Here is an 11,539-nt window from a genome sequence, read left to right on the forward strand (position 1 = left end):
AGGCCTTGCCGAAACCGCAAGAAACAGACACGTGGGAACAGGGGTGCCTGTCCCACGGGAGAAATTACTCAGAGTTTCTAGAATACACGCCCAGCCCAGGGGGGCTTGACCACCCCATAATTCCTCCCATTCTGGGTGCAGGGGAGTTTGGTGGAGGCCCCCAGTGTCGCCCACCGGTAAGGCAGGGGGCCAGGAGGTGGGAGGGGCCCCACCCACAGCCCTTCCCCGGCCCAGCAGGTGCTGGACAGAGTCACCTGAGGGGTCCTGGTGTTTATAAAGCGAGAGTGCGTGGCGGGGGCAGAAGTCGCGCAGGGTGAGACAGGATCTTGGAGAGAAATAGGGCTTGTCAGCTCCAAAACAGCAAAAACAGCAAAGGGCGGCTTGGCCTCCCCAGAAAAACGAACCAGGAATTTGGAGAGCTCGGAAATCCCCCCAGGACTGAAACACAGACGTCGGGAGATGCGTGGCCAGAGGGGCCGCGCCCTGGGGCGGAGCGGGCGGCCGGGGCACAGGAGGGCAAGTCAGGCGCAGGGACCCCTCCCCTCGTCCTCAGTCTTCAGACTGGAGGGGCCGAGGGGACAGACCCCGGCGCTGGCGTAGGCGTCTGCAGTCCTCTCTTGGCTGCTGGCCGCTGACCCCACTGAGCTGCAGCAAGGCCGGCCCTGCGCTCCCGGCACAGGCCCCAGTCTCCCCAAGAACTGGGCACATCGGTCTTTTCCTCGCCCTTTACTTTTGGGTCTTGAATTTCCCCTTCGGGACTTGGGGGACGTGAGGGGCATTCCACTGGGCATCATCTGTCACGGCCGCCCCCTCCCCAGGGAGGCCACGCTGGATGTCCCTTGGAACGGAAGGGACAAGGGTGCGGGGTGGTCTTGGGGTGGGGGAAGGGGGCGGCCTCACGAGGGCGTGGCTGTCCCAACAGGAAGCCCCTCCCCACCCCACCAGGGCACCTGCCAGGGTGCCCGGCCCTCTCTCCCCCAGAGGGGGCCTGCCCCACGTGCCCAGGAGCGGGACTTGAGGACATCTCATCTGTGACCCTGTGCAGACACAACGTGCCCCACGCCCTCTCGCTGGGGGGGCAGCACCGGCTCCTGGCGCTGACCTGCCCCCGCCCCCCCCACCCAGGCCGGCAGCTCTCAGGACGGCGGCGGCCAAGTGCGCCGTGTGGGACGGGCACCGTCATGCATTCGCTGGCCGCCAAGACCCTGAGCAGGCAGAGGGGACAGACGGCCCGAGGCCCCCAGATGTACGCACTCCCGACTCCCCCCGGAGCCTGGCCTTGGCGCATCTCGCTTCCGCTATAAATATCTGCGTGAGTCAGAAGAGAGGGCGCTGCCAGCCGGGCAGCCCGCCCCTCCTGGTGGCGGCTCCGCGCGGCCTGCGTGAGGGTCCAGGCGCCCCCGCGCTCGCCAGGCCTCGGCCTACTTTCCAGGCCAAAAGCGAGGTTTCACTGGAAAATGATTAACAAAGGAAGGATTTCTGCTTCTCCGCTCCAGCTCCCGCCGGGCTGGGGGCTGGGGTAGCTGTGTGCCCCGGGAGCTGGGGGCGGGGGCCCCGGGAGGGACCGAGGAGCCCCCACCGGCTGGAGCTGAGGGCCGGGGACAGGCCAGCCAGGCTGCATCCCAGCCCCCCCCCCCCCGCCCCCCGCCCCCCCCCCTGCCTCCTGCCGCCCTCCCCTTCCGTCCCTCCTTCCTGCAGACAGCACGTTCTTCCAACAAGACCGAGTGAGTCTCCTAATGTCTCGAGCCCCTGCCAGGGGCCCGGCCGGGGCCAAGGCCCCACCTGCCCCCCACGGCCTTTGCTTCCTGTCCCCTCCCCAACCCAGAGACGCAGCGGAGCCCCTGATGTCCAGTAACAAGGTCTCATTCCAGCCTTGACCTCCACCCTCAGACCCCTGAGCTCCGGTGGCTGATAAGCGGGTGGGTGGGGCCCAGGCCGGGGGCTCCTGCCTCCGGTGCTCGTGTGACCTTCTTCCCTGTTCAGAGGACACTCAAGGGGCCCCACTGGTCCGCCGCCTGAGGAATTCAGAGAAACAGCACTTTCCCCGTCGTCGGCTCTCCCTGGGCCCTGATCCCGGGGACACGGCGCTCCAGCCCGACCCCCACAGATGCCCCCGCCCCAACGGGACCCGACCCGAGACAGAATCTTTTTTTTTTTTTTTTTAATATTTTTTGTAATGTTTTATTTATTTCTGAGAGAGAGAGAGACAGTGTGAGCAGGGGAGGGTCAGAGAGAGGAAGACACACAATCTGAAACAGGCTCCAGGCTCTGAGCTGTCAGCACAGAGCCCGACACGGGGCTCAAACCCACAAACTGTGAGATCATGACCTGAGCCGAAGTCGGATGCTTAACCGACTGAGCCACCCAGGCGCCCCCAGAATCTTAAATACGTTGGGGATGTGTGAGCCTAACAGGGCACACGCTGTGGGCTTACTACCTGGAAGGCAGGGACCAGAAAGAAAATAAATCTAGTAACAGGGTGTGTGAAGTGTCCCTGCATCTTCCTGGATTTCCCACAGTTCCTACCTGGGCGCCAGGACTTCAGCCCTGTCCCTGCCTCCCTCCCTGCCCTCCGCTCCACAGGGGGCTTCACCCCACACCCCGATTTCTCCCTGCTTTCTCGCACCACATCCCCGCGCCTGCTGGATGGAAGGTGCTGGTGCTGCCGGGTCCCGGGAGACAAACCCTGCTGTGGGGGCGGGGGGAGCGCAGGGGGCTGCGGCACCAGCACCCAGAGCGGCTCAGGCCTGCGGGCCCCCAGACCACGCTCCGCGCCTGCACTCAGCAGGCTCCCGGTGGCTCGGACGCCGGCTGGAGCGTGAGAAGCTTTGGCGATGCAAACACCAAAACTCTGGACGTTTTTAACTGCTCTCAGCAGCCAGAAATGAACACCGGGGGGGGGGGGGCATGCAGCGCTCGGGGGACCCTGTCTGTACTTCCAAAGTCACTCGGCAAGTATCACTCAGACGCTTCATGCGCTGAACTACAAAGTGTTCATCTGTAGCTGAATCTTTCCCTTTGAGTTTGCTCTGATCTCACTAACTACTTCCTGTGGGGCAGACGCTTCCAGACCCGCCGGAGGCCGCCACTCGTTAGCTTCTGCCGGGACGCGGTGGGCACTGCCTTCCTGCAGCCCCGCCGTTACTGCCACGTCCCGGGTGGTCACACGCAGCGCCTCCTGCCCATCTGGGGCCTCATTACAGCCGTGGGGACGGAGGCAGGCCCCCTCCCGGGCACACGCTCAAACGTGTGGGGGACAGAGGGGCCGGGGTCACACTTGCGTCCCACCACGGGGATGAGTGACAGGCTGGGAGGGGCCTGGGCCTGGCGGTCAACCGTGGACCCTGTTTTCACTGTGAGTCCCAACACCGAGAAGGCGGCACACGCCCTACGCACAGCCTGTTTGGGAGGTCGGTGCCCCCGGGTGTGGGGGCCCCACGCCGCCCCTCGGTGAAGGTGAAGGCCTCTTCTCCCCGACCCTGTGCTCAGCCAGGGGACTGAGCCCTCCGAGGCCCGGGGTCAGGGACGAGGTCCCCAGCTGCGCTGGGCTCTGATGAAAGGTGGGAGGGGCGGCGAGGGAGCCACAGCGGCTCCCGAGGGGGCAGTGCCGCGGGGGCCCTGAGCTCATCAGCCGTCACGCTCCGAGTGGGGCAGGGGCATCCAGACGCACCCACCAGCGGGAGCCCCCGTCCCCCACCCTATAGAGGCGCCCGCTCAACACCCCCGTAGTGCGTTGAACCGTGGCTCTTGAAAGGCATGTCCACGTCCTGAAGCCCGGAGCCTGCGCGTGCGGAACCCGGGTCTGCAGGTGTGGCTGAGACGCGGCCATCTCGGATCATCTGGGGGCCCTTTGTCCACTGAGGGGCATCCCCGTAAGAGAGGACAATGTGAGGGAGAGGCCGCATGGAGGGGGACGCGGGGCTGGCAGACTTGAGGCCAGCAGGCAGGGGCCACCGGCCTCAGGGGAGGCGGGAAGGGTCCCCGCCCAGAGCGGCCAGAGGGGGCACAGCCCACGGTGCCCGGACACCGGGCGTCCTGCCTCCGGGGGTGAGTCCCCGGCTTCTGCAGCCCCGAAGCGCGCACGCACAGCAGCTCACGGGGTCAGAGGCCACTGGGACCCCACTGGGTAGGAGGGGACACAGTGCACAGAGAGGGCGGAGCTGGGGGCCCAGGGTGGCCAGGGTCAGGCCCCAGAGCTGGGTGCAGGCCCCGCCGAGACCTCTGGCGGGAAGTACCACCCCCCAGACAGCGCCCCCTCCCGCCCCAGCACCACCCTGGCGGGGCCCTTCCCCAGGAGGACATCAGGTGTTGCCTGTCCGTGTGGGTAAGGACTCCAGAAAGTCATAGATGAGGGGGTGTCACCCATGCAAGTCTTAACCCCAGGGGCTTCAACAAGAGCCCGGACCAGGCGCCACCCCCTCGACCAATGGGCCCTTGTGTGGGGCAGGACGCCCTGGAGGAGAAAGGGTGCCAGGGACTCTGGCGCACACGCCTGCTGACACCCACGGTCCCGCACCCCAGTGGGCCCTGGTCTCACGCACCCGCCAGTGCAAGGAAGGGGTGGCCCCGAGCCCCCGGGGAGGCTGGGAGCTTGGCCACAGCTCCTGCTGGGGTCCACGGCTCAGCCCTCCTGCCCGGCAGACGCGCGTGCGCCCCAAGTGACCTGGCCGTCTGCACATCTGGTCTTATTGTCACATTCTGAGCTTGGGGCCTTCGGGTCCCATCTCCCACTTACTTGTGGGGCTGGCGGTACCCGTGGCCCCTTCCAGAAGGCCCAGGAGGGGACAGCCCTGCTCAGAGGGCGCCAGTGGGGCAGCGCGTTCCTGGTCCCGGGTCCCGGGACTGGATGCTCACGCCCCTCGCAGACCCAGCCTGCAGAGGCCACTGGGGGTGCTGAGGACAGTCCCCTCCCCCGGCGAGGGCGCATTCCATTCTTGGAGGTGACCTCAATGAGGGGTGTGCAAGGCTGGGGCCTTTGTGCTGGAGGTGCGGACAGAGGGTTCTCGGGAACCCTAGCTGGGGAAGCCCCGCGCCCCTCCCAGACCTCACCCCTGCTCTCTCCTTTGGCCCCTCCACCACCTCGGAGCCAGGCCCCAGCAGGACAGAGGGCCACAGGGCTGCCCGCTGGCAAGGGCTCAGGTCCCTGGGTGTGGCCGTGTTGTGCTCCCCGAACAGGGCCTGAGAACCTGCTCGCTGCCGGGACCTGGGTCACACTCCCAGCCCAGCCCTCCGCACCCTCAAAGCGTCCCCGCGTCCCCACGTCCCCGGGTCCCCGCGTGGCATCTCCGTTCCTCTCCACTCTGCTGCGTGCAAGCCACGTGCTCCCCACCTCCGTGCGACATCAGCCTCCACCCAGACGGCGGTGCCTTTGTCTGGCGGTCGTCACCATGCTCCCAACCCAGGGGACCCGGCAGAGCTCGGTTCCGGCCTCCCTGTGCGGCCCGTGGCGGCGCCTGGGCCTGACAGCACAGTCAGCTCCCGGGTCCCCGAGCTAAAAATACGCTTGCTGAGCTTACAACAGAACACAGCCTGCTCTGCAAAGCCGCTAAAAGCCCTCCTGCCCGGTCACGGACCCGCGGCCAAACAGCCGCTCCAAGCGCTTTCTCTGCAGGAAACGCTGAACCCAGCAAGGTCACGCGGCGTCCCTCGCGGCCCGGGCCAGAGTCCTCCCGACCAGCTCTGTCCCGGCAACGGCCGCCCGGGCCTCCTGCGTGGCCTCCCACCGGCGCTGGCGCCTGGGCTGGGCCTCCCGGGCTCTCCCCTCAGCTCTGAGTGACCGTCTCTGAACGATTCTCTGTTTGTTCCGGACCCACGGCCATCCAGAACCACGGCGACAGCTAAGTGTGACGATACGCTGTGGCCAGAGGCTGCACGTGGAAGCGGAATTGTCCGAGCAGACACAGGCCCCCCTGGCTGGAATACAGAGACGGTGGCTGGCACTCGGGCAGCCCCCTTAGGCCATGAGCTAACCGCCGAGTCCTGAGGAGGACTTCTGCGAGATGGGGTCCCAGTCCCAGCCCCGGCATGCCTGCTTTTAGGTGAGAAAATGAAAACTCTGTCTTTAAGCCACTTATTTCTTTTCTAGTCTTTCCTACGCACCTTTCCTGGACGGTACAACGCTGCTAAGAGCGTGGCAGCGGCTCTTCTAAGGCGTGACTGCCAGAGGTCACCATCAAGACACGCTGGGGACCCCACATAAGGTGCAGCCTCGCCCAGGGGCCACCCACAGCCGAAGCCCGAGTAACGCTGTGTGTCGGCTACACTTCAGCTTAATGAAAGGCCTGAGAGATGATAAAGGCATTCTAAAACATCTTTTTATGTACTCCGAAATAATCTCTTTTAGATTAGAATTATTTCTTAATTCTTTCTTAAATGCTGGTAAAAACCTCTGAATGGTTTTATCTACTGATTCCATTTAATTTATGTTTATAGGATTTTGAGGTTATTTCTTCTTGATCTGCTCTGTTAAGTCTTATTTTCCCAGAATTGTGTCCACGTCACCCAAGTTTTCAAATATACGGGCGTGAAGTTGTTGGTGACACCCTCCCCACCGTAGCCCCTGGGGCCTCTGCCGTCCTGCTTCCTGCTGGGCCCCCGCCCCCGGGAGGCCGGTCCTGGTCAGGGCAGAGCCTGGTCCCTCTGCGGTCGCCTTCGGTCAGCTGTGGCATCACGGATCCCCACTGCCTGCGTGTCTTACCCTGGACACTCGTCTCCCTTTTCCCGGCTCCTTTCTGTCCCCTTCTCGCGTCTGCAAACGGATCACAGGTTCCGTCCTTCCCCACTGCCCCGCCCCCGACAGCGCCCCTCGCGCCGCAACCCAGGGCCACCCATCCACCCGCCGGGCTCACCAAGCGCTCCGGGTGCCCCTTCGTATCCTGTTCTAGGTTGATCCCGCCTGAGAACCGAGGTACTTCAGATGGTCCACATTTGGGGGTTCGGTTCTACACACTGGCCACTTTCTCTGCTCTTTACCACGCACCCTCGTGTTCTCCGTACTTTGTTTCTGCTGAATTAGAGGTAATTTCTTCTGCTCTATCTTCCACCCCACCGGGTCTTCAACAACACCTATCTCGGAACCAACCCATTCATCACCGGACCTATATTTTAAAAGGTGTATTTCTTTTTAAATCCATGAGTTTTTAATCTCCATTAGTTTTATTTTTCATTTTTAGAAATTCTCTTTGGTTGTTTTTAGTTTGTCTTGATCACGATTTTAGTCACGTGCTCCTCGTTCCCGAGGTGGCACCCCCTTTTGATTGACTTCGTCGGGCACCCCTAACTTCCTGGACACTGAGGCGGACAGCCTCACCACGGGCGTGTGTGAGTCACGCCACGCTCCCCGTGCTTCGCTGGCTCACACGCGGGGCCTCGTTGCCTTTTTGGCTTGTGAGTATTTGCCACGAGCTCATGCATCTCGGCCTGTGCGCGCGGGGGCCCGGGGGGTTCGCCCCACATCACTGCCTGCTCGAAGCCACTGCCAGCCAAACTCTGGGCTCTGGGCCCCTCAGGGGGCGCGCGTGGGGTGAGGGCCCTGAAGGGCAGCCGGCATCCCGCATCTCCGGGGAGCGCTGTCCTCGCCACCCGGGGCCTCAGTGGAGGCTGGCCGGGGTGCGGGGGTGGGGCGCTGAGGTGAGCATCCTTACGAGGAGGGTGAGGTCCCTTGCCGGGCAGGGCCCCGCCCCCCACCCGCTCCCCGAGTCAGCCCAGAGCATCCTCGTCCACACGGTCCCCAGGCCCGGCTCAGGTTCGAGTCCGCGGCCCGGCGCACACCCTGGTCCCACCTCGCCCACCGGGCACCTGCTCGCAGCTCGAGCTGCGCCTCCAGGTGCGCACTCCGCCCCTGCCCGCTGGCCGCGGGGTCTGCGACAGCACCGCGTGTTTTACCCGCGACTCCTGCTTCCGGGGAGCCAAGTTCCCGTCTGCCCGGAATGGAAGGCTCCCCTGCGCGGCCCCGCGGTGGGGGAGGGACGGCAGGGGTCGCCCCTGGCTGCCCGCAGGTGACCTCTGCACGACGCCCCCGGAGCCGCGCGAGAACACTGAGACGCGTGTGCCCACCGCGTGCCCCGGCGTCGGGGGGGCGTGGCCTGAGTGCCGCACCTCGGCCGCTGTGCCCCCGGGGCGGCCAGGGGGTCTGCGCACGGGGTCGCCTGTGTGTCCGAAGGGCTGCTCTTGACCAGCTCGTCGGAGCGCGTGTGGCCTTATCCCGCCCTGCTGCTCCGGGAGGAGGATTTCATCCCGCCCGCTTTGCAGGTCCCCCCCCCCCGCCGTGGCCCCAGGGCCGCACCCCTCGCCCCCCTCCCGTGGGCCACCCCAGCACAGGGCAGAGGGGGGCGCTCTTTCCTCTGGGTTCTGCGCTCGCCCCAGGGAGGCCGCGCTGGCTGGGCCCCGGGACGCCGCCGTGTGGGGTCGCCGCCCGTGTGGGGTCGCCGCCGTGTGGGGTCGCGGCCCGTGTGGGGTCGCCGCCGTGTGGGGTCGCGGCCCGTGTGGGGTCGCCGCCGTGTGGGGTCACGGCCCGTGTGGGGACGCCGCTCGTGTGGGGTCGCCGCCGTGTGGGGTCGCGGCCGTGTGGGGTCGCGGCCCGTGTGGGGTCGCCGCCGTGTGGGGTCGCCGCCGTGTGGGGTCACGGCCCGTGTGGGGACGCCGCTCGTGTGGGGTCGCCGCCGTGTGGGGTCGCGGCCCGTGTGGGGTCGCCGCCGTGTGCGGTCGCGGCCCGTGTGGGGACACCCACTGGTCCCGCTGGCCACTCGTCCGGCCCATGTCCCCGGCGTCCTGTGAGTCCGGGCTCCCCATGTCCAGGCTGGTGCCGGCTGAGGGCTGTGGCCGGGCTCGGGGGCCCAGGTGACCCCAGGGCTGGCAGGCCTAGGCAGGGGGGCCCCTCGGTTCCCCCCGACACTGGCCTCCCAACGGCCACTTGGCAGGGGCCCCGCTCCCTTCCTGTGCGGGCGGGGAGCGCATCCCGGGCGCACCACAGCTCGACCCCGGGACCGGGTAGAGGGCCGCCCCCTCCACGCCGGGCCTCGGCTGAGGGGCCTGCACACTGCGGCCCGGAGCCTCCCTCTCCGGCCCGTGGGCTGAGGGCGGGGCAGCAAGCGGCACCGGCGGGGCGCACTCTGCGCCAGCACACAGCGGGCCCTCCCCCGGGGGTCCCCGGGCCCCTCTCCTAAGTCCCCACACCCGGTGCCCACGGGGACCTCCCCGCGCTTACCTGTGCGGTTCCTTAGGCGACTGCCTCCCCCTCAACGGGATCCAGCTCGGCCAATCGGGGCACCTCGCCCCCAGCCCCAGCTCCGTGATTGGCTCAGGATGAGCATGAGACTCAGTCCCGGCCAATTAGCACCTTCCCTGGGACTTTGTGGGACCAAGAGGAAGAAGGCACCCTGCGGGGGGCGGGGCAGGGGCTAGCCCGCCCGCGTGGGGCCGCACGGAGGTCACCTGGGCCCGGCCCAGCGGGGAGCCCCGGGCAGTGGGGGACACGCGTGGGCTGGTGGGAGCGGGGCGCCCTGGGGCTCCGGGCCGGGCAGTCAGAGGGTCAGGGCAGGGTCAGGCCCGTGTCCGGGGCCGTCCGCGCAGCCCTGCACCGGCCGCCGCGAGCAGAAGCAAGCGCCGGCTCTTCCTAAGCACATAACTACCGTGGACTTACTACGGGAAAATAGAAATCACAGGCAGGGACCAAATAATATAACCCGCCCACCATCCCCGAGTAACGGTAACTGGAAGTGAGCTCTTTCCTTTCCCGGACGTTTTCCTCTGCAAAATTTACACGCGTCAGTGTCTGCGTATTTATGGACCTGGGTCCCTCCCCACACACTGGTCATAGTCCACTTTCATCACTTAATAACCGGGAACTTTTTTGCATATATATGTATGTATGTATAGAAAACACAGCCACCGTTTAAAACATATTTATGTATTTGAAAAGAGAGAAGCTGTGCGGGCACGGGAGAGGGCATGCACTGGCACGCCAGCCGGGAAGGGAGGAGCACAGTCCCTAAAAGGGGTGCAGGGGAAGCCAGTGCACGGGGGCGGGGGGGGGCGGCGCCTGGCCAGGGCAGCTCACGGAAGGTACGGTCTCTCCCGGTCACTTGAACTCTGTCCTCATGGTTCAGAGTGTTGCTGACACTGTCACATTATGTGTCATAAAGGCTAAAATTCCCATCCTCCCCAAAGTCACTGGCCGTTCCGTTTCATTCATGAACCATATTTTTGCGATGCAAGAAATGTTAATTCTTAATTTAATTCTTAATCCTTATCATTTCCACCTTCGTGATGTGCTTGGAAAGTACTTCTTCACTTTGAGAGAAAACAAACGTCATGTTCATTCAGTCTTCATATTTTAATCATTTTGTTTTAAAAATAAATCTTTTATCCACCTGGAACTTGGCTTTTTGAGTTTTCATTGATTTTCTGGTGAGAAGTTGGGAAGGGCTGCATGGAGGGCTGTGAGGCAGGAGGCATTTTTGACCCCAAGTGGCCCCGTTTTAAAGTCTCTGTATCAGAAAGTGGGTTGGACGCCTGGGTGGTTCATAGGTTAAACCTCCGACTCTTGATTTCAGCTCAGATGGTGATTCCAGGGTCGTGGGATCGAGCTCCATGTCAGCTCCCTGCTGAGCGTGGAGCCTGCTTGGGATTCTCATTTCTCTCACACTCTCTCTCAAAATAAAACAATAAAATAAAATGAAGTGGGGAGAAATACATACCCCGAATAGAAAGTGGGATAAATCTAGACAAAGATCAACAAAATAAGAAATCCGTTTTGCAAATAACAGCAACATTTCCACCACAACTCATTTTTTTGGGCCGGTGGGTGGATGTTCTTCCTCCCCAGGCCACCTGCGTGGCCGCAGGAAGCGGGCGGCCCAAGGACAGGGAGCACGGAGTCCGGCTCTGCCATCAGCCCCTGCGACAGTGAAGGCCAAGGCGAGGCCAAGGCTGCCCACGCGGCTCCGCCCCTTGGGGGCAAAGCCAGGCGGTCTCAGAGCGGAGCTGCCCCAGACCTTGGCCAGAAGCCACCTCACAAGCCGGGCCAGAAGGTCGATATTTTGGCCTTGGTGCGAGGGCCATGAGGTCTCGTTTGCATGTTTGCAGCCCAAAGCAGCTGCGGATGACACGCAGGTGGGCGAGTGAAGCCGGGCGCCCGGAAGCTTCTCGGACACTAGCCATCGCGGTCGACTCCCAAGTGGCCTCCCTGCCTCGTGCGGCGCTCCGCCCCGCCCTCCCTGCTCCGGGGACAGACCCCGCGGGCAGCCAGGCACCCCCAGAGGCAGAAGGGCAGCCAGCGCTGACAGGCTCCCAGGTGCAGGAACAAGATTCTAGGGGTCCTGGCCCCCCTCCAGCCCCCCGCGTGTAACCCAGGGGGCATCTTTGGTGCCTCTGGGGTTGACCTTGGGCAGGTCCCCTCTGCACAGAGTCGTGCAGGGAAGGTGAAGGGAGGGTGTGTGTGGACTCCTTGCACCTGAGAGCTGCCTCCAAACACAGCCCCGCCCCTCCCACACACAGCCTCACCCCTCCCTGGAGCATTCGGACTCCAGGTCGCCTGCCT

The sequence above is a fragment of the Hyaena hyaena genome, unplaced genomic scaffold (assembly GCF_003009895.1).
Source record: "Hyaena hyaena isolate Hyena2069 unplaced genomic scaffold, ASM300989v1 scaffold_600, whole genome shotgun sequence".
NCBI lineage: Eukaryota > Metazoa > Chordata > Mammalia > Carnivora > Hyaenidae > Hyaena > Hyaena hyaena.